Here is a 26,135-nt window from a genome sequence, read left to right as displayed (position 1 = left end):
TAACCCAGAAATAGTGCTTCAGGTTAAGAACTTTGCTTCAGGATGAGAACAGAAATCATGCTCCGGCGGCGTGGCGGCAGTAGGAGGCCCCATTAGCTAAAGTGGTGCTTCAGCTTAAGAACAGTTTCAGGTTAAAAACAAACCTCCAAAACGAATTAAGTTCTTAACCCGAGGTACCACTGTATCTGTGTACACAAATAATTGAGCTGTACACTCGTAAAAGGTAAAGGTAAAGGACCCCTGGACAGTTAAGTCCAGTTAAAGGCGACTATGGGGTTGTGGCGCTCATCTCGCTTTCCGGCCGAGGGAGCCAGCATTTGTCCGCAGAGAGCTTTTCGGGTCATGTTTGCCAGCAGGACTAAACTGCTTCTGGTGCAAAGGGACGCCGTGACGGAAGCCCGAGAGCATGGAAACACATTTACCTTCCCACCATAGTGGTACCTATTTATCTACTCGCACTGGTGTGCTTCCGAACTGCTAGGTTGGCAGGAGCTGGAGCAGAGCAACGGGAGCTCACTCCGTCATGGGGATTCGAACCGCCGACCTTCCAATTGGCAAGCCCAAGAAGCTCAGTGGTTTAGACCACAGTGCCACCCACGTACAGTGTACAACAGGTGTACAGCTGTGCACATCAACAAGTCTACACCTTCCGGCAGCAGCCTTAGGCAGCTCAGCAAGTCTGAACATCCAGGAATATTTGGAGATCATTCTATCAAGAATGGACCAAGCCCACCCAAACGAGTGGCAGGGGGAAATAAGAGCACCCTTATAGTTTCTGTGGTTTCTGAGACGTCCTGCAGATATTTCCAACTTCAGGGGAGTTTTTTGTCTTTCGTGATGTGAAAGTGGGTTTCTGCAACACCCAGAGATTTCTAAGAGTCGAGTTTCTGTCATTGAAAACCCGAGACTTACTGTAAAGGCTCTTGCTTTCTCAATTCCCTCCCCCATCACTCTCGAAATGAAATCAGCTTGGTTTTTCTTTTCTTTTCTTTTCCTGTTTTGCCTTTTTTAAAATCATGGGGAGAGAGCTGAGCAATGTTGCAAAACTTTAGAGGAAAGATTGAGGCAGATGCAGCCACTCCAAACCCATGACACATGCGCCACGTAGTTTATTCTCCCCTGTTGAGCAATGGTGGCCTCCGAGGAGCAAAAACCCCGGACACGTTTCGAGGATTCAGATCAGGCCGAAAGGATCTGCAAGGATGTGGAGCGGGGATGGAAAAGAAGGATGCGAATACACTGCAAAAACCCTCCAGGGGAAGTTCTGCGCCTCCTTCAACCGCGTCTCCACTTGTGGCAAAAGTCCGCGGCAAGTTTCAATGCCAATCTGCTGCGTGGGCTGTAAACCAGAGCAGGCTGGTGCCACATTAAATAACCGAGTGGGGAGAAAAACTGGCATGGGCGAAACTCCTCTCAACAATTTCTACAGATTAGCATATTATTTTTAAGGAGCGGGCACAAGTAATGTGCCTAGTACCAGGTTCGGGAGCTGACCCACGTCAGACCAGAACAAAACTTACAGACCCCAAAGCCTCACCCAGCTTGGAGAAGTTTGATAAGCGTGAGACTTTCCTAATGTCCTTTGCTTTTACTCTCTCTTCTCGAGCCTTTTATCCTCCTGCAAACTTCTCTCTTTCCTTTTTTTATTGTTTATAATCCTTTATTATACAGAAACCTTAAAATACAGTGGTACCTCTGGTTGCGAACGGGATCCATTCTGGAGGCCCATTCACAACATGAAAAGAGCGCAACCTGCATCGCCGCGTCTGCGCACATGTGGGTTGCGATTTGCCGCTTCTGCACATGCGCGTGATGTCATTTTGTGCATCTGAGTATGTGTGAGCGGCAAAACCCAGAAGTAACCCTTTCCGGTACTTCCAGGTGGCCACAGGGCGTAACCTGAAAGAACGTAACCTGAAGAAAACATAACATGAGGTATGATTGTACATACAAGAGGTATTCTTTAATTACTATCCATTCTTTATTAACATCTTGTATCGAGTTTCCTCTCGCTATCCTGGTCATCCTTGCTAAATGTAGGTATTCTGTCAATTTAGCTTGCCGTTCAATTTTTGACGGGATGGTTTCGCTTTTCCAATTTCCCGCAATTAGAATCCTGGCTGCAGTCGTGGCATACATGAATAGCGGTCTAACCCTCTTCTTAATTTATGTTGTCACGATACCTAATAAAAAGACTTCTGGTCTCTTAGTGAACTTAGCAAACTTTTCTCTTTCCACGCCACCTATTATTTTATGAACTTCTATCATGTGACGTATGGAAGTGAGAGCTGGACCATAAAGAAGGCTGATCACCAAAGAATTGATGCTTTTGAATTATGGTGCTGGAGGAGACTCTTGAGAGTCCCATGGACTGCAAGAAGATCAAACCTTTCCATTCTGAAGGAAGTCAGCCCTGAGTGCTCACTGGAAGGACAGATCCTGAAGCTGAGGCTCCTAGACTTTGGCCACCTCATGAGAAGAGAAGACTCTCTGGAAAAGACCCTGATTTTGGGAAAGATGGAGGGCACAAGGCGAAGGGGACGACAGAGGACGAGATGGTGGGACAGTGTTCTCAAAGCTACCAGCATGAGTTTGACCAAACTGTGGGAGGCAGTGGAAGACAGGAGGGCCTGGTGTGCTCTGGTCCATGGGATCACAAAGAGGCAGACACAACTAAACGACTAAACAACAACAACAACAACAACAACATCATCATATCGCTCCTTACTCGTCTTTTCTCAAAACTAAAATGTCCCCAAATGTTGCATCCTTGCATCACTGGGGAGATGGTCCACCCCCTTCATCATTTGGGGTGCCCTTTGCTGAACCGTCTCCAACTCTTTTTGAGGTGGGGCAGACAGAACAGCACACAGTATTCCAAACGTAGCCAAACCATAGGTTTGTATCACTGCATTTCGTTGGCATCCGTCTGTCTTGAGAGACAATGGAGTGTGCCAACAGGGGTGAAGTCAAACCACTACATTAGCAGCACCCAAGTGACCTCCAGAATTTATGGTGTATTAGGGGAGGGCTGGTACCTCTGGTGGGGGGCACACTGTGCCCCTTCTGGAGGAGTTTGTCCACCTTTGGTCCCCAGCCTGCACTCAGCTCACACCTGCGGCTCCTAGAAACTGTCAGCAGCTGTTATAAATTATTTCCCAATACTCTTTTAGTCTTTTACATATAATAAATTGGGGGGGGGGGGAATGTTTAAAAACACTTTTCAACAACAACAACAAAAACAGAGTCCTTTCTGTTGGGGATAATTCAGACTGAATTCCCAGATGTCAAAAAAAGGGTTATTTATGAACTTATTTACGTAGGCTACAACAGCGGCAAGAGTCTTGTTAGCACAAGGATGGAAGAATGAGGAAATCCCAATGAAAGAACAATGGCAAGAAAAACGGATAAGCTATGTGGAGTTGGCAAAGTTGACATATAAATTACATCATAAGGACAACCGTGACTTCAAGGAAGAATGGGAACTTTTTTACAAATTATCTAAAACAACGACAAAATGATTTGGCAGGTTTTGAATAAACATCCTCAAATTTATTAGTAGAACGTATGATAGATAAGGCAATGATATGTACAATTTTACAATATGCAGAGAATAACATGTATAAACAAATCAGAGAGGGAGCTGAATAAAAGTATTTGGAGGGGGGGAGGGAGGGGGAAAGGGGGAAAATGTACCGGTAATTGGTTATATTGATTTATAATTTGACTTGTTAAATTTGCTCAATTTATTTATTTTTAAAGGTTATTTATGTACGCCGCTACTGCGGCCTGTGTTTCGTTAACTCCAAAATGGAAAACGAGTGAGGTCCCAACCAAAGAAGAATGGCAACACAAGCTGATGGAATATGAGCAGATTGCGGACCTAACTCATAGAATAAGAGAACAAGAAGAACATAGGTTTAAAGAAGATTGGGAAATGTTTGTTGAATATATGGCGGGGGGGGGATTGTGTGCATTTGAAAAGGTGGGCAGCATTAAGATAAATGCAACAGTGTACACAAGTTTTGATGGATGTAATTATTATTATTATTATTATTATTATTATTATTATTATTATTATTATTAATTATCTGGGCGGCTTCCAACAAAAGATTAAAATACATTAAAATACATGTAATAATGGAATACTGAATGGTTTAGTATAAAATATAAAATATAAATATAAAATATGCAGGGATTTATGTTATGCAAATTGAACCATGGAAAGAGAAGAAAGGGAAGTGATTGATATTTCAAGGTTGTTTAAATGAATATGTTAAACTGTAAATCAGAAAATTTAATAAAAAATTATGTAAAAAATAAAAATAAAAAAACTATCAGCAGCTGACCGTGGCCACACCCTGGGGAACGATTTCGACTAGCCGACTAAACCAGGTGAAGGGAGCCAATGGGTCTGAAACCCACAGATTCTGGCGGATGGAGCAGACTGGACCAATCGTGGGTCCAGTGGTCAAGAAGGCGGTTTCTGCATGTGCTGCAGAGGAAAGTGAAAGGCAGATGGGCTTGTCAATGGATAATAATAATAATAATAATAATAATAATAACAACAACAACAACAATTTATTATTTATACCCCACACATCTGGCTGGGTTTCCCCAGTCACTGTCAGCTGTTTTATTTTCAGTTCCTTTCCTAATGATCTCCAACATGCAATTTGCCTTTTTCATGGCCTTTAAGGCCAGGAGACTTAGCATGAGAAGCATGTCCTCTGCCAGAAACAAATCACAGCCGAGAGGCCACCGTCCTAGAACCCAGAGTCGCTCGGCCATTCAGCAGAAGCCAGGGTTTCCTATTTTGCTTTCTCGGTTTCCATCCCAGGAATCACCCTCCTGCCTCAATTGCCCACAAACTACCTTCACTGAGGCTTGAGGTCACGATCTCCGTCCCAAGTTCTCTCGCAACAACTCAGAGAACCCACAAAGCTGCCTGAAATTGCCATTGATCTGAAATCTTGCAGGCGTCCTCGTGCGGCCCCAAAGCGAGGTGACAAAACTTCCTCGATTTCCCAAGAACATTGCTTAAAGGTAAAGGTAAAGGGACCTCATCACCTTGCCAACAAAGGTCCATATAGTAAAAGCTCTGGTTTTCCCAGTAGTGATGTATGGAAGTGAGACTGGACCATAAAGAAGGCTGATCGCCAAAGAATGGATGCTTTTGAATTCTGGTGCTGGAGGAGACTCTGGAGAGTCCCATGGACTGCAAGAAGATCAAACCTCTCCATTCTGAAGGAAATCAGCCCTGAGTGCTCCCTGGAAGGACAGATCCTGAAGCTGAGGCTCCAATAATTTGGCCACCTCATGAGAAGAGAAGACTCCCTAGAAAAGACCCTGATGTTGGGAAAGATGGAGGGCACAAGGAGAAGGGGACGACAGAGGACAAGATGGTTGGACAGTGTTCTCGAAGCCACCAGCATGAGTTTGACCAAACTGCGGGAGGCAGTGGAAGACAGGAGTGCCTGGCGTGCTCTGGTCCAGGGTGTCACGAAGAGGCAGACACGACTAAACGACTAAACAACAATTCCTTTCCTTGATCAGAACATTATTAATGCAGCCTAGAATTAGCTTTTTCCCCTCTTTTTTTTTTTTTATTTGCTGCTGCTGCAACCTTGTGGCTAGTAACCATTGACAGCCCCCTCCTCCATGAATTTGTCTGCATTCCGCAAGGCCACCCACGGGGCAAACGGTGATCAAAATAAGAATAATAAAAACATGCAGGTCAATTGGGGAGAGGTGTGCAAATCTTGAGAATAGGTTTTGTGTGTGCAAAGGCTTCTGCCTTTAGCTTTGTCATGTAAAATTGGAACATGTGGGTTTAGGCGGGGAGGGCCGGAATTAGTTAAACATTACCCTCTGGCAAGAATTCCCAAGCAAGTAAGATGTTAGGACTTCCGACCTTGACGAACATGACTGGTGGAGGAAATTCTAATTGTCCTGTCCAACGGTAATCCAACAGGCACAAGAAATCACTTTGGAATGACAGGGCTCTCCACAAAGCAAATTAATTATTGCATCTGCCCGCCAGTGTGCGGGTCATATTTTTTTTTTAATTTTGCAAAAAGGAAACTATCAAAAGAAGTCCGTTTTAAGGCCGTGGTCCAGCAGGGTTGTGAGCCAAAGGAAAGGAGGAAAAATTTAAGAGCAGGAATGATTTTCTGGTTCTCTCTCTCTCCATCTGGCCTGGTTTGAAAAGGAAACTGGGCACGCATTTTCCTTTTAAAGAAGCACACATTGGTTATTATTATCCTTATTACGAATTTCATTTAGTCTCTTTCGCCTGTTGTTTGGTTGTCTTAACTGTACCTTGTTTTGAAACTGTTTTGTTGGATCGCAATAAAGATATATAATAATAATAATTTCATTTACGAGCCGCTTCCAACGAGGCATCCCAAAACAATTTGCAATGTAGTAACATCTATAGCAGTAAACAGAGTTAAAACATTAGGCATGTATAAACGCAGTTAAAAATATTATAAAGCGTTTTAAACAGCAGCAGAAGCATACCAGCTCCTTCTAGAAAAAAGTTCTGGCACTTCCTTTTCTAGAAAAAAATCAACCCCTGCTTTTATGTATCCTGGTCCAGAGAGTGATAGGCTGCGCACTAGGACCACTGCCTTAAACTTTTGTATGAGTCCCCGCATGCATTCATCTGTGAGTTCTGAAAGGATCGTCATTGCATTTTCACTTGATCTACCGAAGATCTTTCACTGAACGCACAACCTTCAATGGTGCACCTAATGGGGAACAGATTTGTTGCCTTTGAGCAACACACTCTCAGCTATACGCCCACCCCCCAAAAAATAATGTGTGAAACCCTCTTTAATGTCACTGCTGATGCAAAACTCTTGGGTCAACAGGGAAGAAAATTTAGAAATCAATTTAATTGCAAATATATGCAAATTAAACCAAGTGCAAGCCGTGCAAAAATAGACAGGTTCAATTTGGGCTCTGTTGAATTATGGTCCACACCCCACACCCCCGGCTATTATTAATCATTATTATTGTAGACAGTGTTTGGAGGAGTTGTTTGATTTTCAGTTTTCAGTTCTGTGTTATTGTGTTGCCATCTCTTGCTATTCTATGTCCGTAAGCCACTTTGAATGGGCTTTAAGAAAGCAGCATACTATTTTTTTTCAAATAAATAATGTGTGCAAGAAAGCTGAGCTGCAGTAGCCGAAATCCCCTATAAGTTAAGAAATTTGCAAGCGGACTTTGGGGTGCCAATCAACTTTCCCACAGAATACACACTTTCCATTTCTAACTCTCCATTTTCACTTTAGAACAAACAAGATGACATTTAGTGAGCAGGAAAGCTGTTAACCAAGGTCTCCCCAAACAACACTCAATCTTCTATAAAAAGATGGGAGTGTGTGTGGGGGGGTATATTTGGGGGGGAATCAGAAGCCGAACCCAAAAATAATGAAGCAAAAATAAAAACCTGTAAGGGATAGCATACAAAAGTAACACACACACACACACACAAGTTAACAGGAGAGAATGCTTGCTCACTTTGTCAACAAATGGCCATCTACGCAGCAGAAAATCTTATTCATCATCCCTGCAACACCTGGGTCTGAGCACTGTTTGGGGGCTCAAAATTCCACCTAAGGAAGGAAGGTAGACAGTGGCTCCCTAGTCCCAAAGGAGCATCACCAAAGGAACACCCAGGCGGGGGCATCAGCCGTTGCTACAAGACTGGAGTTGTGTGTCGATGTCCCCAAACCACCCCTAATAAATTCACACTTCACACCATAATTTTGTTGAAGGTTTTTGGCATAATTTTGGCCACAACTTTATTAAAATACAAAAAATGTGAGTTTTCTAAAACCAATGCCTAACCGCAACCTTGGGACACGGGTGGCACTGTGGGTTAAACCACAGAGTTTAACCCACTCTGGGGATTCGGCGCTCATCTCGCTTTATTGGCCGAGGGAGCCGGTGTACAGCTTCCGGGTCATGTGGCCAACATGACTAAGCCGCTTCTGGCGAACCAGAGCAGTGCATGGAAATGCCATTTACCTTCCTGCCGGAATGGTACCTATTTATCTACTTGCCCTTGGACGTGCTTTTTAACTGCTAGGTTGGCAGGAGCAGGGACAGAGCAATGGGAGCTTACCCCGTCACAGGGATTCGAACCGCCAACCTTCTGAAAGAGCGTCTCCACCCCCATCGTTCTGCCCGGACGCTGAGGTCCAACTCCAAGGGCCTTCTGGTGGTTCCCTCATTGCGAGAAGCAAAGCTACAGGGAACCAGGCAGAGGGCCTTCTCGGTGGTGGTGCCTGCCCTGCGGAACGCCCTCCCATCAGATGTCAAAGAGATAAACAACTACCTGACATTCAGAAGACATCTTAAGGCAGCCCTGTTCAGGGAAGTTTTTAATGTGTGACATCTTAGTTCATTTTTGGTCTTTGTGGAAGCCGCCTAGAGTGGCTGGGGAAACCCAGCCAGATGGGCGGGGTACAAATAATAAATAATAAATTATTATTATTATTATTATTATTATTATTATTATTATTATTATTCTGATTGGCAAGTCCTAGGCTCTGTGGTTTAACCCACAGCACTGCCCGTGTCCCAAAATTGCTGCTTTAGGGGTTGTTTTTTTAAAGTCTGGAGCAGATTCCCCCCCCCCCATACTTTCTATGGGAAAGCGCGCCTTGTTCTTGGAAATGCTTTGGTTTAGGAACGTACTTCCAGAACGGATTAAGTTTAAGAACCAAGGTACCACTGCAATTTGCTCTCTCTGTGCAACTCCTGCCCTATGGCCCCTCCGCCGCCGCCTGAGCTATTGTGCTGGCTAATCCGCCATGCGCATCTATCCTGACCTCCCACCTGAAGGAAACAGGGGCCCTGGATTCAAAGCAGCGTCTCACAACCGAGAGCCAGAGCAAGATCAAGCGGCTTTGAAGCGAGACTCGGTGTAACCTGCGACAATGCGAGGCTGCGTGGAAGGGTCACTGGCCCCCAGCAGCCTGGTAATGAGGGAAGAAACAGCTTTGGAAAAGAAAGTGTTCCTTGCTCTGCGCAGCTGAGGACGGCATTATTGCACAGCAATGATCTAACGTTAAGAGAAAGGAACAGGCGCGTGTTAGAAATGGGACAGAAATAGGCCAGGATCATAAATTGCCAGCTGAGTCATCCCAGCATCTGGTCTCTGACTACCTTACTTCCTTCTCCTTCCTCGCTTCTTGGGACTAGGTAATGGCTTTGCAAATAAGAAATAAAAAAGAGTGGTTTATCCCGAGCAGGCCTGCAGCTAAACTCGAGATGTAGGAAGGAGCTGGGAGGGGTCCGTTAATTCCCTTGTAATTAATCTCCCTTTACAAGGGGTTCCCAGCAGCAGCAGCACCTGAAACGGGTGCAATGTACATATCACTGACTCTCATATACAAAATAAGTTCACTTCTAACTCCTGGCCATGTGCTGTGTGCCGCAAGCCATTGGCAAGACTGCTGTGACCTCACAGAATGTTTGCAAACATCCCGGGAGCCAGTGTGGTGTAGTGGTTAAGAGCGGTAGTCTCGTAATCTGAGGAACCAGGTTCGCGTCTCCGCTCCTCCACATGCAGCGGCTGGGTGACCTTGGGCCAGTCACACTTCTCTGAAGTCTCTCAGCCCCACTCACCTCACAGAGTGTTTGTTGTGGGGGAGGAAGGGAAAGGAGAATGTTTGCAAACATCCCGATGGAAGGCAAGGCACTGTCGACCGCTGTCCACTCTGTTATGTACTGAAGTTCTCACCCTGAGCCAGCAGGGGGATACTGTAGATAGCTTTCACTCAGGTTCACATATGCAAATAAGGGATCGAAAGTGACGTTCAGTGATTGGATAATTACAGAAAGTGGTTACTGTTGTGTTCTAGTGGAGCTCTATATAAGCAGGTTGGCTGAACCCTTCAGTTCAGTTCTGTTCTGGCCTGTGAATAAACAAGAGCTATTTGAAGAATCGCTGTGTCGTCTGATATGTTTACCCACAACTTAACACACTCCTCAATGGAACCAAGAAACTGCCCTGCTGTTACAAAGAAACATCAGAGGCCGACTTGTACCGAGTCAGACAATTGGTCCATCTAGCTCGTCTTAGCTGCGATTCGTGTAGCGAAGGAAGTTGGAGTAGATGATCCCTGAGGTCCCTTCTGATTCTACGATTCTAGTGCGTTCTTAACCACACTCGGTGAATCGCATGACTCTCTGCAACACCACAGGCTTACAGGGACTACAACGAGACCGAGACAAAACCTCATTCGTGCATGAAACTCGCCGTAAAAGATCCCCTATGCTGTAAAGGCCAGCGCGGGACTTCCCCATCTCCTCTTAGTGGATATGAAAGTCTAACTAAAGACACCAGAGTGGTGTGTGAGTGTGCAACTATTGTTTCTAAGCAAGCCATGCTCCGAATCTCTAGCAAAGCCTGAAAGCCAGGGCTCTTTCATCGTACAGGAGGTTCTGGCACCTGAAAGGGGAACCGAGAGAGCTGGCAGGCCCTGGACGCTGTGAAGAAATAATGTGCTAACTCAAGGAATTAGCATTCGCTGACCATCCTAAGGATTTGTGCAATCTAGGCTTAGGATCGTCTTCCCTGAATTCAATGGGCTTTCCGACCCATTCACCACAAAGCCCTTGAGTAACATGTATTGTTGTGAACATTGAACTCAGGTCCGTAGGTTAGATCAGTGTTTCCCAACCTTGGGCCTCCAGCTGTTTTTGAGACTACAATTCCCATCATCCCTGACCACTGACCTTGCTAGCTAGGGATGATGGGAGTTGTAGTCCAAAAACAGCTGGAGGCCCAAGGTTGGGAAACACTCGTTTAGATAATGGCTCCATTATTGGCCAACAGACATCACAAACTTCTCAAATTAGGCTTTCTTGTCTTCCCTCCTTCCTAAAACTGGGTGCGTCCTATGCCTAAAAAGAGCCTTCGCCAACCCAGTGCCCTCCAGATTTTTGAGACTGCAATTTCCATCAGCCCCAGCACTGCAGGAGTTGTGGTCCAAGAAATACGAAACGGGGGCATTACGTTGGTCTGAAGGATCCTGGAAATTGTCTCTCCAACCTTGCTGAAAGGAAGACCTCGTAGGAACTGAGATTGCTTCTCCCACTTCTGTATGTATCAATATAGCAATGGTGGTCTCAAAACGTTGCTTGACTCCAGCTCCCAGCATCTCAGTTCACTGGCTGTGCTGGTCTGGTCTGATGGGAGTTGGAGTCAAACTACCTCTAGAAGGTCACATGTTCTCCACCCGCAACATGGAAGTTCAACGGCACCATCATGCCAAGGAATGATTTACGCTAGCCCCAGTTTAGTACCCAAACCATGTTTTTGCATTGCAGAGACAACCCATGGTTTAGATGTGCTTCTGTTTCCCTCCTGGCTGAGGCTCCAATACTTTGGCCACCTCATGAGAAGAGAAGACTCCCTGGAAAAGACCCCGATGTTGGGAAAGATGGAGGGCAGAAGGAGAAGGGGACTAAACAACAATATTCAGACATCACATCGAATCATGATTTGCAAGCCCACCTCCAAATCTGATTTGCTATCCAATACAATAATCTTTATTGTCATTGTCCCATACAGAACGAAACTGAGAAAATCTACATCAGACATTCAGAAACCAACAAGCCTGCTATCCCAGCTATCCCAGCCTGGTTAGCCCCCTAAAAACTCTGATACCCCAGAATTAAATACAATATACTCCCATAGAGACTGCGTTTAAATCCAAAATCACACTTGGATAGAAACTGTTTCTCAGGCGGCTAGTCCTGGTCTTTATAACCCTATACCTTCTTCCAGAAGGCAGAAGCGGAAAGAGATCATTTCCGGGGTGCGCACTATTCTGCGCTATCTCTGCAGCTTTCTTATGGCACCTGGAAGCATAGATTTGATCTAAGGTGGGAAGAGTGCGCCCAATTATTCTCTCCACAGTCTTTACAACCCTGGACAGCATTGTTTTTCCCCTGGCCGTGCAGCTCCCAAACCACACACACAGACCATAAGTTAATACACTCTCCACAGTACAATGGTAAAATGCCATCAACAGGTCCTCTGAGAGATTGTTTTTCCAGAGTATTCTCAGAAAATATAACTTCTGCTGTGCTCTCTTCATCAGGTCTTTGCTGTTTTCTCCCCAGGTTAGGTCATTTCTCAACTCCATTCCCATAAATTGAAACACTGAGACCTGTTCCACGCACTTCCCCTCAATAATAAGTGGCTGAATATTCAATTTACATTTCTTAAAGTCCAGTGCCTAGTCAATTTAGTCATCGCCCAATAAACCGAATTTATGCTTCTTTAACTGTGGTTTGGCCTGCTGCGTTCACAAAGTCTTCCATTGCTCACAGGGGAAAGCTCTTGGAATGTTGGTAGCCCAGCTTCTGAGAGGGAAGTGAAACTTGTCAGTTTGGCAGGGATTAAAATCCCACGCAGTCACCGGGGCAAAGATTGACCGAGACCTGAAAAGTCACCCAGGAAATAGGAATGCTCAGGGGTTAGAAGGCCCAGAGGGAAGGTGGCTGAAGGAGAGCTGTCGACGGAATGAAGAAAGCAAGAGTATACAGGAAATGAAGAGCTGAGACCATTCCTTGACTGCAAGCTTCTAATTAGATTACGATCTGAAGTGGATGGCAAGAATTTCCTAACCATAGCAAGGGGGAAATTTGGCCACATAGTCTTAACTTTCAGTTTCTGGGTTAGTAATTGGCTGCTTTTTCCAGTGACGAGTTTTGCAGTGTTGTGATTGAACCCGTGACGCATAGGTAGGCCAACTAAAGCCCGGGGGCTGAATCCGGCCCAATCGCCTTCTAAATCCAGCCTGCGGATGATCCGGGAATCAGCATGATATTACATGAGCAGAATATGTGCTTTTATTTAAAATGCATATCTGGGTTATTTTGGGGGCATAGGAATTTGTTCTCTTTTTTTCCAAAATATAGTCCGGCCTCCCACAAAGTCTGAGGGACAGTGGACCGGCCCCATGCTGAAAAAGTTTCCTGACCCCTGCCGTAACCCAATAATGCTCACATGCAAATATGTCTCCCTCATAAAAACATAAGAAGAGTGCTAGATCAGGCCATCTAGTTCAGCAGCTCACGGTGGCCAAGAAGATGCCCCCATGGGAAACCTGCAAGCAGGATTCGAACCCAAGAGCAACTCTACCCTCCTGTGGCTTCCAGCAGATGGTATTCCGAAGCATTGCTGTCTCTGACTATGGAGGGCAAAGCATAGCCATTAACGGCTAGCAGCCATCAACAGCCCTCTTGTCCTCCATGAATTTGACCAATCTTCTTTTCAAGCCATCTAGGTGGGTGATCCTCACTGTCTCCTGTGGCAATGAGTTCCATAGTTTAACTATACACTGCCTGAAGAAGGACTTCCTTTTTTCTGTCCTGAATCTTCCAAAGTTCAAAATAAGTTAAGATATTTATATGACAGAAAATAGAGAAAGATGGAAAGGAATTGCTGAAACAATTAATAGAAGTGGAATACAAAAAGGGAGGTGAGAGGAGGTCGATGAAACAAGGGTATGAAAGATAAACTACTGAAATGGTACAATGTATGTTTTTAAATTGTTTTTGTTTTGTTTTGTTTAGGTTAATGTTGTGTTTTGTATGGTTTATATTATATATTGTATTGTATTGTTTTTTCCTTTTTTGTTGTTGTTGTTTTGTTTTTGTCTTTTTTCTTCTTTTTCCTTTTTGTAAGTTCTAAAAGTAATAAATATTATTTTATTTTTATTTTTTAAAAAGAATCTTCCAAAGTTCAGCTTCGTTAGATCTTCACAAGGTCCAGTGTTATGAGAGAGGAAGGAAAAACCTTCTCCTGCCTACTCTCTGCACGCCATGCAAACTTTTATAAACTTCCTATGTGTTGTCTCTTCCCCACCTTTTCTCTGAGCTGAAACATCCCAAACGCTGCAACCCTCAGGCCGCCTGATCATCTTGGCTGCCCTCTTCTGAACATTTCCCAACTCTGCAATACACCCCACATCTTTGTAATGTTGCATTATTACAGTGGCAATTTTAATTTCAACCCCCTTCCTAAGTGAGCCTTGGTGAAGACGACGTTTTCATCCCCAAAAAAGTTTTCGATTTGAGTTTCCATTGAAATGAGACTTTATTTTAATGTTTTAATGTTGTCTTTTAATCTTGTTTTTAAGTTGTATTTCAATCAATTTGTTTTTATATCGGGTGTTAGCCACCCTGAGCCCGGTCTTGGCTGGGGTGGGCAAGGTATAAATTATTATTATTATTATTATTATTATTATTATTATTATTATTATTATTATTATTATTTCCTCCCTGCAGAATATCACAGTGTTCAGCTTATTGCCAGGGGAGAGGGGACATGAGTTGGGCTCTGCCCTCTGAGGTGCCAGTATGTGTTCGGCTACACCACAAACCCCAATACAGAGTTGCAGCAAAATGCCCCTAGGATTCTCCTGGTTGCAAATCCAGGACTCTGGGGGTTGACCCTTTTTCTTCCAAGAGAGAGAAACTCCCTGATCTGCTAAATATGCAGGAGGCTGGATCTTCTCTCAGGGCAGGAAGTCCTTGCTGAATTGCAACACACCAAGAATGGATGCTTTTGAATTCTGGTGCTGGAGGAGACTCTTGAGAGTCCCATGGACTGCAAGAAGATCCAACCTCTCCATTCTGAAGGAAATCAGCCCTGAGTGCTCACTGGAAGGACAGATCCTGAAGCTGAGGCTCCAAGACTTTGGCCACCTCCTGAGAAGAGAAGACTCCCTGGAAAAGACCCTGATGTTGGGAAAGATGGAGGGCACAAGGAGAAGGGGACGACAGAGGACGAGATGGTGGGACAGTGTTCTTGAAGCTACCAGCATGAGTCTGACCAAACTGCGGGAGGCAGTGGAAGACAGGAGTGCCTGGCGTGCTCTGGTCCAGGGGGTCACAAAGAGGCGGACACGACTAAATAGCTAAACAACAACAACAACAAAAATACTTTAATAACTCTCTTTTCAGGTGTTCAAAGTGCATCCAATTTTATATCAGAAAATCTGTCCGCCACAACAACCAGACACTTTGGAAAGACTTCGACTGTAGTTCTAGTTGGCTGAACTTTTTTAACCAGAGCTGTCCAGCCTACAGATTTTTCCCAAGCCTCCCTCACAGGGGATGAGACCTCAAATGAAACTAGCAGTCATTTCATTCCGAGCAAACTCGAAACCCGCAAGCCAGCTTTGGGGCTTCCTTCCTGCCTTTTTTTTAAAAAAGAAGTTTGCCCTTCTTTTCTTTCTTTTTTTCATCTTAGCAAAGTGAAGCAAGCCCATTTTCAAAGCTGTACCCTTTCGTCTCTTTTTAACAACCTGACTGTTTTATTTGCAGGGCAGAACAAAAGTAAAAAGTCCTTAAAGTATTTCCAAGTTGATTTTTCTTTTGGCACCTATCAGCAAGCACCCAACGCGCGCAGAGACGCCCTCCCTGCCTAGAACAAATTAATAATTTATCCTCCCAATTTTAGTAAGATAATAAATAAGACTCGTGGGACATTACGTTAAAAAGCCTCAAGTGACAAATTGCCAGGGAGGGAAAGGCGTCTGTTTGATGAGTGAATATATATATATATATTGTTTCTGAAGCAGCTCAATTATGTTAATAACCCAGAGAGGATGTAAATGTGAAGTATAACACATAGCAGATGGTGTGCTCGGTGATAAGCTAATCTTACCTGAAAATTGGAATCAAAAAACCTTATTCGTATTTATGGATATGGCATTTGAAGGATGCCACTTAACGGGGAATATATAGAAAATCAATATGTCCTTAATTTCAATTTTATTTTTAAGTAAAAAAAAAATAATCATCGCACTTAACTCTAGGTGAATATTAACTTTCTTTGACATACTTTATGATGGATTCAGACGTACTTTATGATGGATGTCCGTACCCCCTCCCCCAGATTAGAAGTGCTTTGGTCTGCACGACTCCAAGGTCCCTTCCAATACTAAAATGCTAAGAGCCTCCCCCAAAAAACACTCACGAGTTCCCTCCAGCCCCCTATAAATCTGCTTAATGTCAAAGAATCGACTTATTAGCCAGAACGCAGGACAAACAATGGGGTAATATGAAGCTGAACCAGGGAGGTGGTGTCTAAACCAAAGTCCCAGTTGCACTGCACATTTAAAGGAACACCAGGCTGCTATAAACAGCCATGGCTCCCCCCCCCACGCCTCAAAGCATTCTGGGAATTGTAGTTTGTTAAGGGTTCTCACGGCTGCAAGGAGACCAAGCTCCTCTGGTGCATTTTTTAAAGCTACCCAGAGCAGCCGCAACCCCCAAGGCTGGCTTTCCCAGCAGCGGCTGAAGGAGGCAGCACAGGTCCTTTACACAGAAGCAGGAGCAGGTTCTCAGATTGAGGAGGGGGACCAAGATATACCTGCCTCTGGGGGCATCCGCCCCTTCTGCCTTTCCCCCAAGCCTCGTGCTTGGAGACGCCGGGAAAAACCAGGCAGCCTACACAATTATGCCCATTTTTAAAGGTTTCTTTCCTCCCAGGTTTTTAAGCAAAGGTTGGGTGGCCATCTGCCAGGGATTCTTTAGCTGTGATTCCCGCACCACAGGGGGTTGGACTAGATGACCGTTGGGGGTCCCTTCTGACTCAACGGTTCTGAGATTCTATGGTATTCAGAAGCAGTGCTGCCTCTGGCCGTGGAGGTAAGCAATGTTATACCAGTGGCTACCAATGTTGTAACAGAGATTTCACTGGCTCTGGCATTCTTGCCTGAGCCTACGAGGCTTGTCTCCAACAAGAACTTTTTGGCCCAGGCCAAAATAAAACACCTTTTCTTGCTTGGAAGGTTCCCCAAGCTCACCATATTCAATTAAAGGGATGATTCATAAGAAAACAAGATTTTGAGTGGCATGTTGAATTAAATTTTTAATTGCCGCAGATATATGGGATAGTGTGTTCTTTTTTAGTCCTCCCTGCAAGGTTAAATCAGAATCGGCACCGCTGAATTTCGCAGCAATCTGTTCCTTCAAATTTACCCCCAGAAGGACAAAAAAGAAAAAAGAAACCCACCTCCATTTACGTCACACAGCTAATCTCGTATTGAACCCAGGGGATAGTCAGACCTGCTAATTACCTTCCAGGGTTCCGGGAAAACACAGAGGCTAGAAGGGTTTGGTCTCCGTGATTAATTTCCTCTCACAATTTCACCACCTATTGTTGCTGCAGGAGGGATGAGAGACGCTAATGAGACACTTTGCTCCTTCCTCAATTGATTTTGGAACGGGCAGGGGCTCGCCACCATCCCTCTCTCCCTCTCTCTCATCCGCTTACCGAAGGATGATGCTGTGCCCGTCCTCTTAAGGCCTTGACCAAGTTCTCAAGCAGAGGCAAGCAGCAGCTGAACCCGCTTCCCCCGGAGATGGAAGCCGGAGTTAGTGCGCCGAGATCTGCCAGAGATGCTTTTGTTGTGACGCCTCCATGGCACGGGGTTGACATAGATTACCCTGGGTCCTGTATACCTGAAGGAGTGTCTCCACCCCCATCATCCAGCCTGGACAATGAGGTCCAGCTCCAAAGGCCTTCTGGCGAATCCCTCCCTGTGAGAAGTGAGGTTACAGGGAACCAGGCAGAGGGCCTTTTTGGTAGTGGCACCCGTCCTGTGGAACGCCCTCCCAGCAGATGTCAAGGCAATAAACAACTATTTTACTTTTAAAAGACAACTAAAAGCGGCCCTGTTTAGGGAAGTTTTTAATGTCTGATGCTGTATTGTTTTTAATATTCGGTGGAAGCTGCCCAGAGTGGCTGGGGAAACCCAGCCAGATGGGCGGGGTATAAATAATAAATTACAGTGGTACCTCAGGTTAAGTACTTAATTCGTTCTGGTGGTCCGTACTTAACCTGAAACTGTTCTTAACCTGAAGCACTACTTTAGCTAATGGGGCCTCCTGCTGCCACCGTGCCGCCAGAGCACGATTTCTGTTCTCATCCTGAAGCAAAGTTCTTAACCTGAAGCACTATTTCTGGGTTAGCGGAGTCTGTAACCTGAAGCGTATGTAACCTGAAGCGTATGTAACCTGAGGTACCACTGTATTTTACTTTTAAAAGACAACTGAAGGCGGCCCTGTTTAGGGAAGTTTTTAATGTCTGACGCTGTATTGTTTTTTCGGTGGAAGCTGCCCAGAATGGCTGGGGGAACCCAGCCAGATGGGTGGGGTATAAATAATACATTATTATTATAAATTATTATTCCAACTCCGCCATTGTATGATTCTACATGCCCCTTCCTAGCTTGGTCCTGTCCAGTACGGACACTCTTCCTGTCTGCCCCCATCCTCCTTGCAGTGGAGCCACCATGGCCACACTCTGCACCCGTAGTCAGAGGCAACGACGCTTCTGAATCTTTGTTGCTAGAAAACCAACGGGAGCAGAGAGTCCCTGTCGCACTCGGGTCCCACTTGCAGGTTTCCCAAAAGAGGCATCTGGTTGTCCACTGTGAGAACAAGATGCTGGAATGGATGGACCACTGTCCTGATTTGGCAGGGCTCCGTTTGGATTGCCAGCTTGGGGCTTTCTGAGCAAATATCTCCTGCTGACTGGCTCCCTTCACCCTCTGCTGGCAGCTGCCCATGAGAGGAGGCCAAGGGAGCGAGGAGAGAGGACTAGGGATGGTGCAGGGCCAGACAGCGAAAGAGAACGGAATTCATCCTGTTGCAGGAACCCCCCCCCCAAATCATTCAGTTTGTACAAACACCACACACACACATACACACACACATGACATATGCGTTGTTTCTGTTATAAATTCATAGTAAATCAACCATACATCAGATTTACAACCATCCACTTTTATTTTACTCTATGAAGGAAGGATTATCAAAGGGGGATGGTTTGATACAGGATGGCCATAATCCCTTAACCATACCAGCACATACACAGGAGCCCTACCCAGTTGGCATGCCAACCTTGATGGTCCCAGACAGAAGACCATCAAGGTCACAAAGGACTTGCATATGGGAGTGGATTCAACACAGACTGGAACAAAGGACAATGATCAGATCTTCCCTCTCGGGGCAGGAAACTGCCAGCTCCCCTTTATCCTCTGGAAATGACTCGTGGGGAGGGGGAAAGGAGGAACCAGCCTGGTGACAAGATACTCAGGTTACCTCCACAACTCCTCCCTCAACCCCTCCTTTTTGTGATGTGTCAATGATGTAGTCATGATGTAGTTGTGATGTAGTTCTAGGGGTGTAGCTTGGGGGATTAGTAACTAATAAAAGTTGGGGTCTTCCATTTTGTTTCACCTGGTGGCAGGTAGGAGTCCTGTTGTGACAGTCTTCAATAAAGACCAAGCCTACTGGCTGCTGTTTTGCTCTGGTATTCCTGGCTGGTGTCCTTGTTTTTTTGTCCAAGGGAGCCCTCGGATTTCTCCGTTCACAATGCTTTCCAAAAAGCCTACCTGCCTACGGTGTGCCAAGAAGCCCCTGGGCATTTGGGGACAATCTGGCCTGCAAAGATGCAGGAGACTGTTGTTGTTTTTTAAAGCACACACATGCTCAGGAGTTAAGTGTTCCCTGGAGGTGACACTCAGAACATTGGATTCTCTCTGTCTGCGACGCCCTGCTCATGTTCTGAATTAATGGGGAAGCAGAGGGGGAAGCACTGCCGGGAAGAATTTAATGTATGTCTGGTATTCAGCGCTGCGCTCTCGTTCCCAGCGCCTCTGCATCGTCTCGCTCCTCCGGGCCGTATATGGAGCCGAGCGTGGCGAGGCCTCGGGTCACGGAGCAGCCACATGCGGCAACAAGGAGCGCTCAGGTTTCCACCTCTGTTTGTCTTTGCTGGAAAGCCAGCGTCTCCCTCTAGGAATAGGAGGCACGTGAGCAAAGGGGGCCAGCTTCCCCAACCTGGTGCCCTACAGACATCAGTTTGCTTCGTAGAAGGTTAATACACCCCTTGAGTGCAAAGCGGTCCACCAAACAGAGGAAATGATAAAACTACAATCAAGGAAGAATTGACGGCAATGATTCCAAACATCTGAAAGGTTAAAATGACTAAAAGCAGGTTAAAGAGGGCATCATCTTTCTGAACATCTGGTAGGCTTGCCTACAGAAAAATGCTTTTGTTGTTGTTGTTTAGTTGTTTACTTGTGTCCGCCTCTTTGTGACCCCCTGGACCAGAGCACGCCAGGCACTCCTGTCTTCCACTGCCTCCCGCAGTTTGGTCAAACTCACGCTGGTCCCTTCGAGAACACTGTCCCACCATCTCGTCCTCTGTCGTCCCCTTCTCCTTGTGCCCTTTCACAACATCAGGGTCTTTTCCAGGGAGTCTTCTCTTCTCATGAGGTGGCCAAAGTCTTGGAGCCTCAGCTTCAGGATCTGTCCTTCCAGTGAGCACTCAGGGCTGATTTCCTTCAGAATGGATGTGTTTGATCTTCTTGCAGTCCATGGGACTCTCAAGTGTCTCCTCCAGCACCAGAATTCAAAAGCATCCATTCTTCGGCGATCAGCCTTCTTTATGGTCCAGCTCTCACAAAAATGCTTTAGCAGGCGCCAAAAAGAGTACAGGGAAAGGGCCTTCCTGATATCAATAGGCAGGGAGTTCCAAAGTTAAGGTGCTGCAAGACTGAGTTCTTACAAAAGCGGAGCAAGGATTATCCGGCCAGTTGAAGTGATCGAGTGGGGAAAATACGGGGAAAGGAGATCTTGCCGGTTAACTGGCCCCAAGTTGTTAGGCGCTTTATAGACTAAGAATAAGCACTTGAACTTGGCCCAGTCACAAATCTGAGCCCAAGTGTCACATGTGGACAAGACCTCGCTCCTGTCAGCAATCACGCTGCAGCATTCTGCACTGACCGCAGTTTCCGGACTGAGCCCAAGGGAAGCCACGCATAGGGCACATTTTAGGGATCCAGTTGTGGGATACAACAACCATTAGCCCCAGCCAGGAAAGCAGGGGAGTGGTGGACTCTCCTCCACTGAAGGTTTTTAAGCAGAGATCCGCTGGCCATCTGTCAGGGATGCTTTAGCTGAAATTCCTGCATTGCAGGGGGTTGGACTGGATGACCTCGGGGTTCCCTTGCAACTCTGCAATTCTACAATTCAGTGGTCTCTGAGTAGGGCTGGAAAGGATTCCCTGTCGGAAAACCTGGCCAGTCACTATCAGTCAGGATAGATAATATTGAGGTATATCAGGCATCCCCGAACTCGGCCCTCCAAATGTTTTTTGGGACTACAATTCCCATCATCCCTGACCACTGGTCCTGTTAGCTAGGGATGATGGGAGTTGTAGTCCCCAAACAACTGGAGGGCCAAGTTTAGGGATGCTTGAGCTAGATGGAGCAATACGCACTATAAGACACCTTCCTAGTTTCCCAAAGACAGTTTAAGTAAGAATAGAGAAAATGCCCGCAGGAAATTTTCCTACATCTTCAGCATCTCCTCATGTTTGTCCCTGACGTTTGGTAACTTAAGCTAAACTGCCTCTGGCTATGGAGGTTCTATCAAACCTCTGTGAAGCTGCCTAATCCTTTCTTCATTCTGATATTTTCGTCTCTCCCCCAAAGCGCTTTTGCCGGCAGCTACCACAACAAGCCTGCGGCAATCCGTTCCTCGGGTTTATGTCTTGAGTGTGGACCTGCTCACCCGAGACTTGCCGCCAGTCAGCAGGTGATTGATGCAAAGGGGTGTTGTGAGAGTCAACAGAATTTGCCCTGGAATTCATCCTTTCCACACCGTTCTCGATTTTATAAATAACCATCATCTCCCCTCCGTTTCCAAAGCCCCTTTCTCCAAGCTTGAGACTCTCCACTCTTAAACCTCCCTTTATAGAACAGGCAACAGATTGCTTTTGTCTGACCGGGGAGCAGCTCAAACAGCTGAAAACATTCAGACTGCTGCAGGCAGACTCTTCAAGGACTTGTTTTTGAGGCTAAGTGGGCTTAGATAACAGCTGCGTCTGCCTTTGACAAACAATTCTCCCCGTCATCTTAGCTTCCCGAGTCTGGGGAGCTATAGACGGAACAGGAAGAGCCGCCCAGCACGAGCTCAGATCAGCACAGAACGGCATTCTGACAACCGGCCCTTTTATAAAAGTCAGGATTCTGGTCCTCATGATCTTGGAGAGAAGGCTGATAGGCAGGCGGGTTGCTGCTGGCAGAACTGTGAGTCCAGTAATGATGGCTAAGAGATTGAAACTGGTGAACTAGAAGAATAGAGAACCAGGCAGAGGGTCTTCTCGGTGGTGGCACCCACCCTGTGGAACACCCTCCCAGCAGATGTCAAGGAAATAAACAACTATCTGACTTTTAGAAGACACCTGAAGGCAGCCCTGTTTAGGGAAGTTTTTAATGTTTGATGTTTTATCATGTTTTTAATATTCTGTTGGGAGCCGCCCAGAGTGGCTCAGGAAATCCAGCCAGATGGGTGGGGTATAAATATATTGTTAATAATAATAATAATAATAATAATAATAATAATAATAATAATTTATTTGTACCCCGGCCATCTGGCTGGGTTTCCCCAGCCACTCTGGTCGGCTTCCAACAAAGATGAAAGATACACTAAAATGTCACATATTAAAAACTTCCCTGAACAGGGCTGCCTTCAGATGTCTTCTGAATGTCAGGTAGATGTTTATCGCTTTGACATCTGATGGGAGGGCGTTCCACAGGGCGGGCGCCACCACCGAGAAGGCCCTCTGCCTGGTTCCCTGTAACTCACTGAGGGAACTGCCAGAAGGCCCTCGGTGCTGGACCTCAGTGTCCAGACAGAACGATGGAGGTGGAGACGCTCCTTCAGATATACTGGACCGAGGCCAGTATATTATTATTATTATTATTATTATTATTATTATTATTATTATTCCCCTTCATCAATGGCCTGACAATATGACAATATTAGCAACGTATGAATGGACTGCTTACAGCCACAACCTTTCTTTTGATAAATATAATGATATTTGGAATGACTTTACACAGAATATATTAGGTTACTGATAAATATATTTCTACCAGGATAATAGGACTAAACACATATGTATTGAGCATTTTCCCTTCATTTCTATTTTCATCCGCATTTTTCTTCCAGTGGTGGTGTAGTGGTTAAGAGTGGTAGTCTCGTAATCTGGGGAACTGGGTTCGCGTCTCTGCTCCTCCACCTGCAGCTGCTGGGTGACCTTGGGCCAGTCACACTTCTCTGAAGTCTCTCAGCCCCACTCACCTCACAGAGTGTTTGTTGTGGGGGAGGAAGGGAAAGGAGAATGTTAGCCGCTTTGAGACTCCTTAAAAGGGAGTGAAAGGCGGGATATCAAATCCAAACTCTTCTTCTTCTTCTTCTTCTTCCTTCCTTTTCCTTTTAATCACTCTTTCTTTTTATACAGGACATTCTTCCAGTAAAATATTAATATCAGAAAAAGAGAGCAGCGGGTTTAAACGACAATACAGGAGAATTTCGAAGATAAAGAAAAGAGAGCGAGGCAATGCATTCCCCTCCCCCAATACGCAGACACCTTCAGAACTCAAGTCTTTCAGTGTGGCAGCACCTTTGGAACTCCCTGCCTATTGAGACCAGGAAGGTCCCTTCACTGCATTCTTTTCGGCACTTGCTAAAAACATTATTGTTTAAACAAGCCTGTCCAAATGCTTAGGAAGCTGCTGAGATTTTTAACCTGCTTTGAGTATTTTAACTTCTTATATATTTTAAACCATTGTTGCCATTTTTCCTTTATTTTCTTGTTTAATCTTTTTGTGACACATTTGGAGATTGTTTCAGATTATTATTATTATTATTATTATTATTATTATTATTATTATTACAATCGAGTATAAATTTTATGGGGACGCGGGTGGCGCTGTGGGTTAAACTACAGAGCCTAGGACTTGCTGATCAGAAGGTCGGCGGTTTGATTCCCCGCGACGGGGTGAGCTCCCGTTGCTCGGTCCCTGCTCCTGCCAACATAGCAGTTCAAAAGCATGTCAAAGTGCAAGTAGATAAATAGGTACCGCTCCGGCGGGAAGGTAAACGGCGTTTCCGTGCGCTGCTCTGGTTCACCAGAAGCAGCTTAGTCCTGCTGGCCACATGACCCGGAAGCTGTACGCCGGCTCCCTCGGCCAATAAAGCGGGATGAGTGCCGCAACCCCAGAGTCGGTCTTGACTGGTCCTAATGGTCAGGGGTCCCTTTACCTTTACCTTTTATATAAATTTTGTGTCTTCTCGAATGGTTGGAAATTAGAGAAGTGGAAAATAAGAGGGCAAGAAATCCAACAAGTGAAAATCCATAGGTATCTGGGAATCTTATTCCAGAGCAATCTAGGGTGGGTAACCCATCGCACAAATGCCATAAAACAGGCAAAGTGCACCTCATCAGCAGTTGCCCGTTTTTATTATCAGATAGGTAATCAATTTATTCCTGCGGCCATTCAGATATTTCAAACAAAAGTGCAATCCCAGTTACTTTATGGAATCCCGCTATGGGTCCAAGCATATAACAGTGATTTTAAAAAAATTCATTCCAGCTTTTTGAGACGTATTCTTGGACTCCCAGCTGTGATCAAATATGAAACAATGTGTGCAGAAATAGGCATACACACACTGGAATATTGGGCATGGTCCACCTCAATAAAGTACTGGTTACGCTTCCACTTTCGCTGCCCTCCATCAAGTCTGCTCGCTGATTTGCTCAAAGACTCCTACAAATCAAGATGGTATCAGCACCTCGAAAAAAAGATTGAATCTTTAGGCATCGAGCTGGAGCCCCTGTACAATTCTAATGAGCAGTACATTTTTCATAATATCCTAACCAGACTAAAGGATGTCGAGAGACAAAATATTATGGCAGCTGTAAACAAAATTTGCTCCCCCACATTCTATGATTTAAATATCTTAGATAGTAGAGCCAATTACGTCACTAAATTAATAATCCCAGCCCAACGTAGGGCTTTTATGCTGGCCCGTTTAAATGTTTTTCCCTCAGCATTTGTCAGGGGAAGATATCAAAACGTTCCTAGAAACAAGAGATTCTGCCGATGCTCTATGAATGTCCCGGACACCGTAGAGCATATTCTCTTTCATTGCCCATTGCACAGTACGATCCGTCAACACGTGCTGTCCCCTCTTTCGGGTGGTCTGGAACCCCAGCAAGGTAAATGTGTGGGATTTTACCTATCCGACGCTGACCAAAGGGTAACGGCGGGGGTAGCTGAGTTTTTGGCAGCAGTCCTCCAAGGAGCAGGTTAACAAGGAAAACCACCGATTTTATATGTATATATATATATATGTATGTAGCCATCTGCTGCCTTTTTATATACATTTTAAGGTTTTTATATGTTATTTTCTCTTTTATGGTTTTATTTGCATAATGCCTAATAAAGGTTTGATAAAGTAAGTAATATAAATTTTATGAAAGGGGGGGGGGAACTAGGGTGCTGGTATTTTGCCAGCCCAGGCAGGCAGCCTTCCACAATGCGCCATCCCTGCTGCAAACCAAATTTGGTACAGGGATAGTGAGGCTTGGGACATATCAGACAAGCAAACTCAGGAGGGTTCTAGAAATGCACCCAGGGAAGGAAAGCCTCATCCTGAAAGGCGCTGCAAAGACGCTGGCATGCTCAGTGATGTAAGGAACCAAAGTTTGCAATGAAGTACAGGAAGTGGCATGCGCAATACCAGGACCCGGCTGCAGATTATTCTCTGTCCTCTTTGCATTCTCACAAGGAGCAAAAAAGGTTGGGGGCGCCCCTGGCTTTGCACCGTAACGGTTCCAAGGTATGAATTTGGGCAGCGTGAGGGAATGGGGCCAGTGGCACAGGCGGCACTTGTTGTTTTGTTGACGAGGAATCTTTGCCCCTCTGCCCCAGATGCGGGGAGAAGCAGCTAAACCGAGTCCCAAAATAAACCCCAGAGCTTTTCTGGACACCAGAGTTCCTTTCCTCCTCTAAAGAAGTGCTTCGCGTAACCAAAGGGATTGATCTGCAGTAATGTGTTGGGTCAGCCCTTCTAAAATTTCAGCCCTCGTTTGCATCCTGCATGCATTATTTACTTTACTAAAGAGCGAAAGAAGAAAGAGAAGCGCAGTAAAGGAAGGGCAACAAGAGCCGTGGAAAAAGGCAAGCCTTTGAACAAATCAATGCTCCATCACTTCGGAGAGGGTTTTT

General features: G+C 45.4%; 1 protein-coding gene and 1 long non-coding RNA gene across 2 annotated transcripts in view; both read right to left on the bottom strand.

Annotated features, from left to right (window-relative positions):
• LOC309342402 overlaps positions 1 to 12,265 on the bottom strand; it is a 346,777-nt gene extending 334,512 nt beyond the window's left edge. Inside the window, exon 1 of the long non-coding RNA XR_014156777.1 lies at positions 11,653 to 12,265. This is a non-coding gene — a long non-coding RNA (uncharacterized lncRNA). The remainder of the gene's footprint in view (positions 1 to 11,652) is intronic.
• Positions 1 to 26,135, bottom strand: part of LPP (LIM domain containing preferred translocation partner in lipoma) — a 294,160-nt gene that overhangs the window by 194,542 nt on the left and 73,483 nt on the right. The gene's annotated exons all lie outside the window — the stretch shown is intronic.

The sequence above is a fragment of the Podarcis erhardii genome (genome assembly GCF_964252035.2).
Source record: "Podarcis erhardii genome assembly, chromosome: 5".
In the NCBI taxonomy this organism is placed as follows: domain Eukaryota; kingdom Metazoa; phylum Chordata; class Lepidosauria; order Squamata; family Lacertidae; genus Podarcis; species Podarcis erhardii.
The sequence above is the reverse complement of the archived record's forward strand: the minus strand, read 5'-3'. Positions and strand labels throughout refer to the sequence as shown.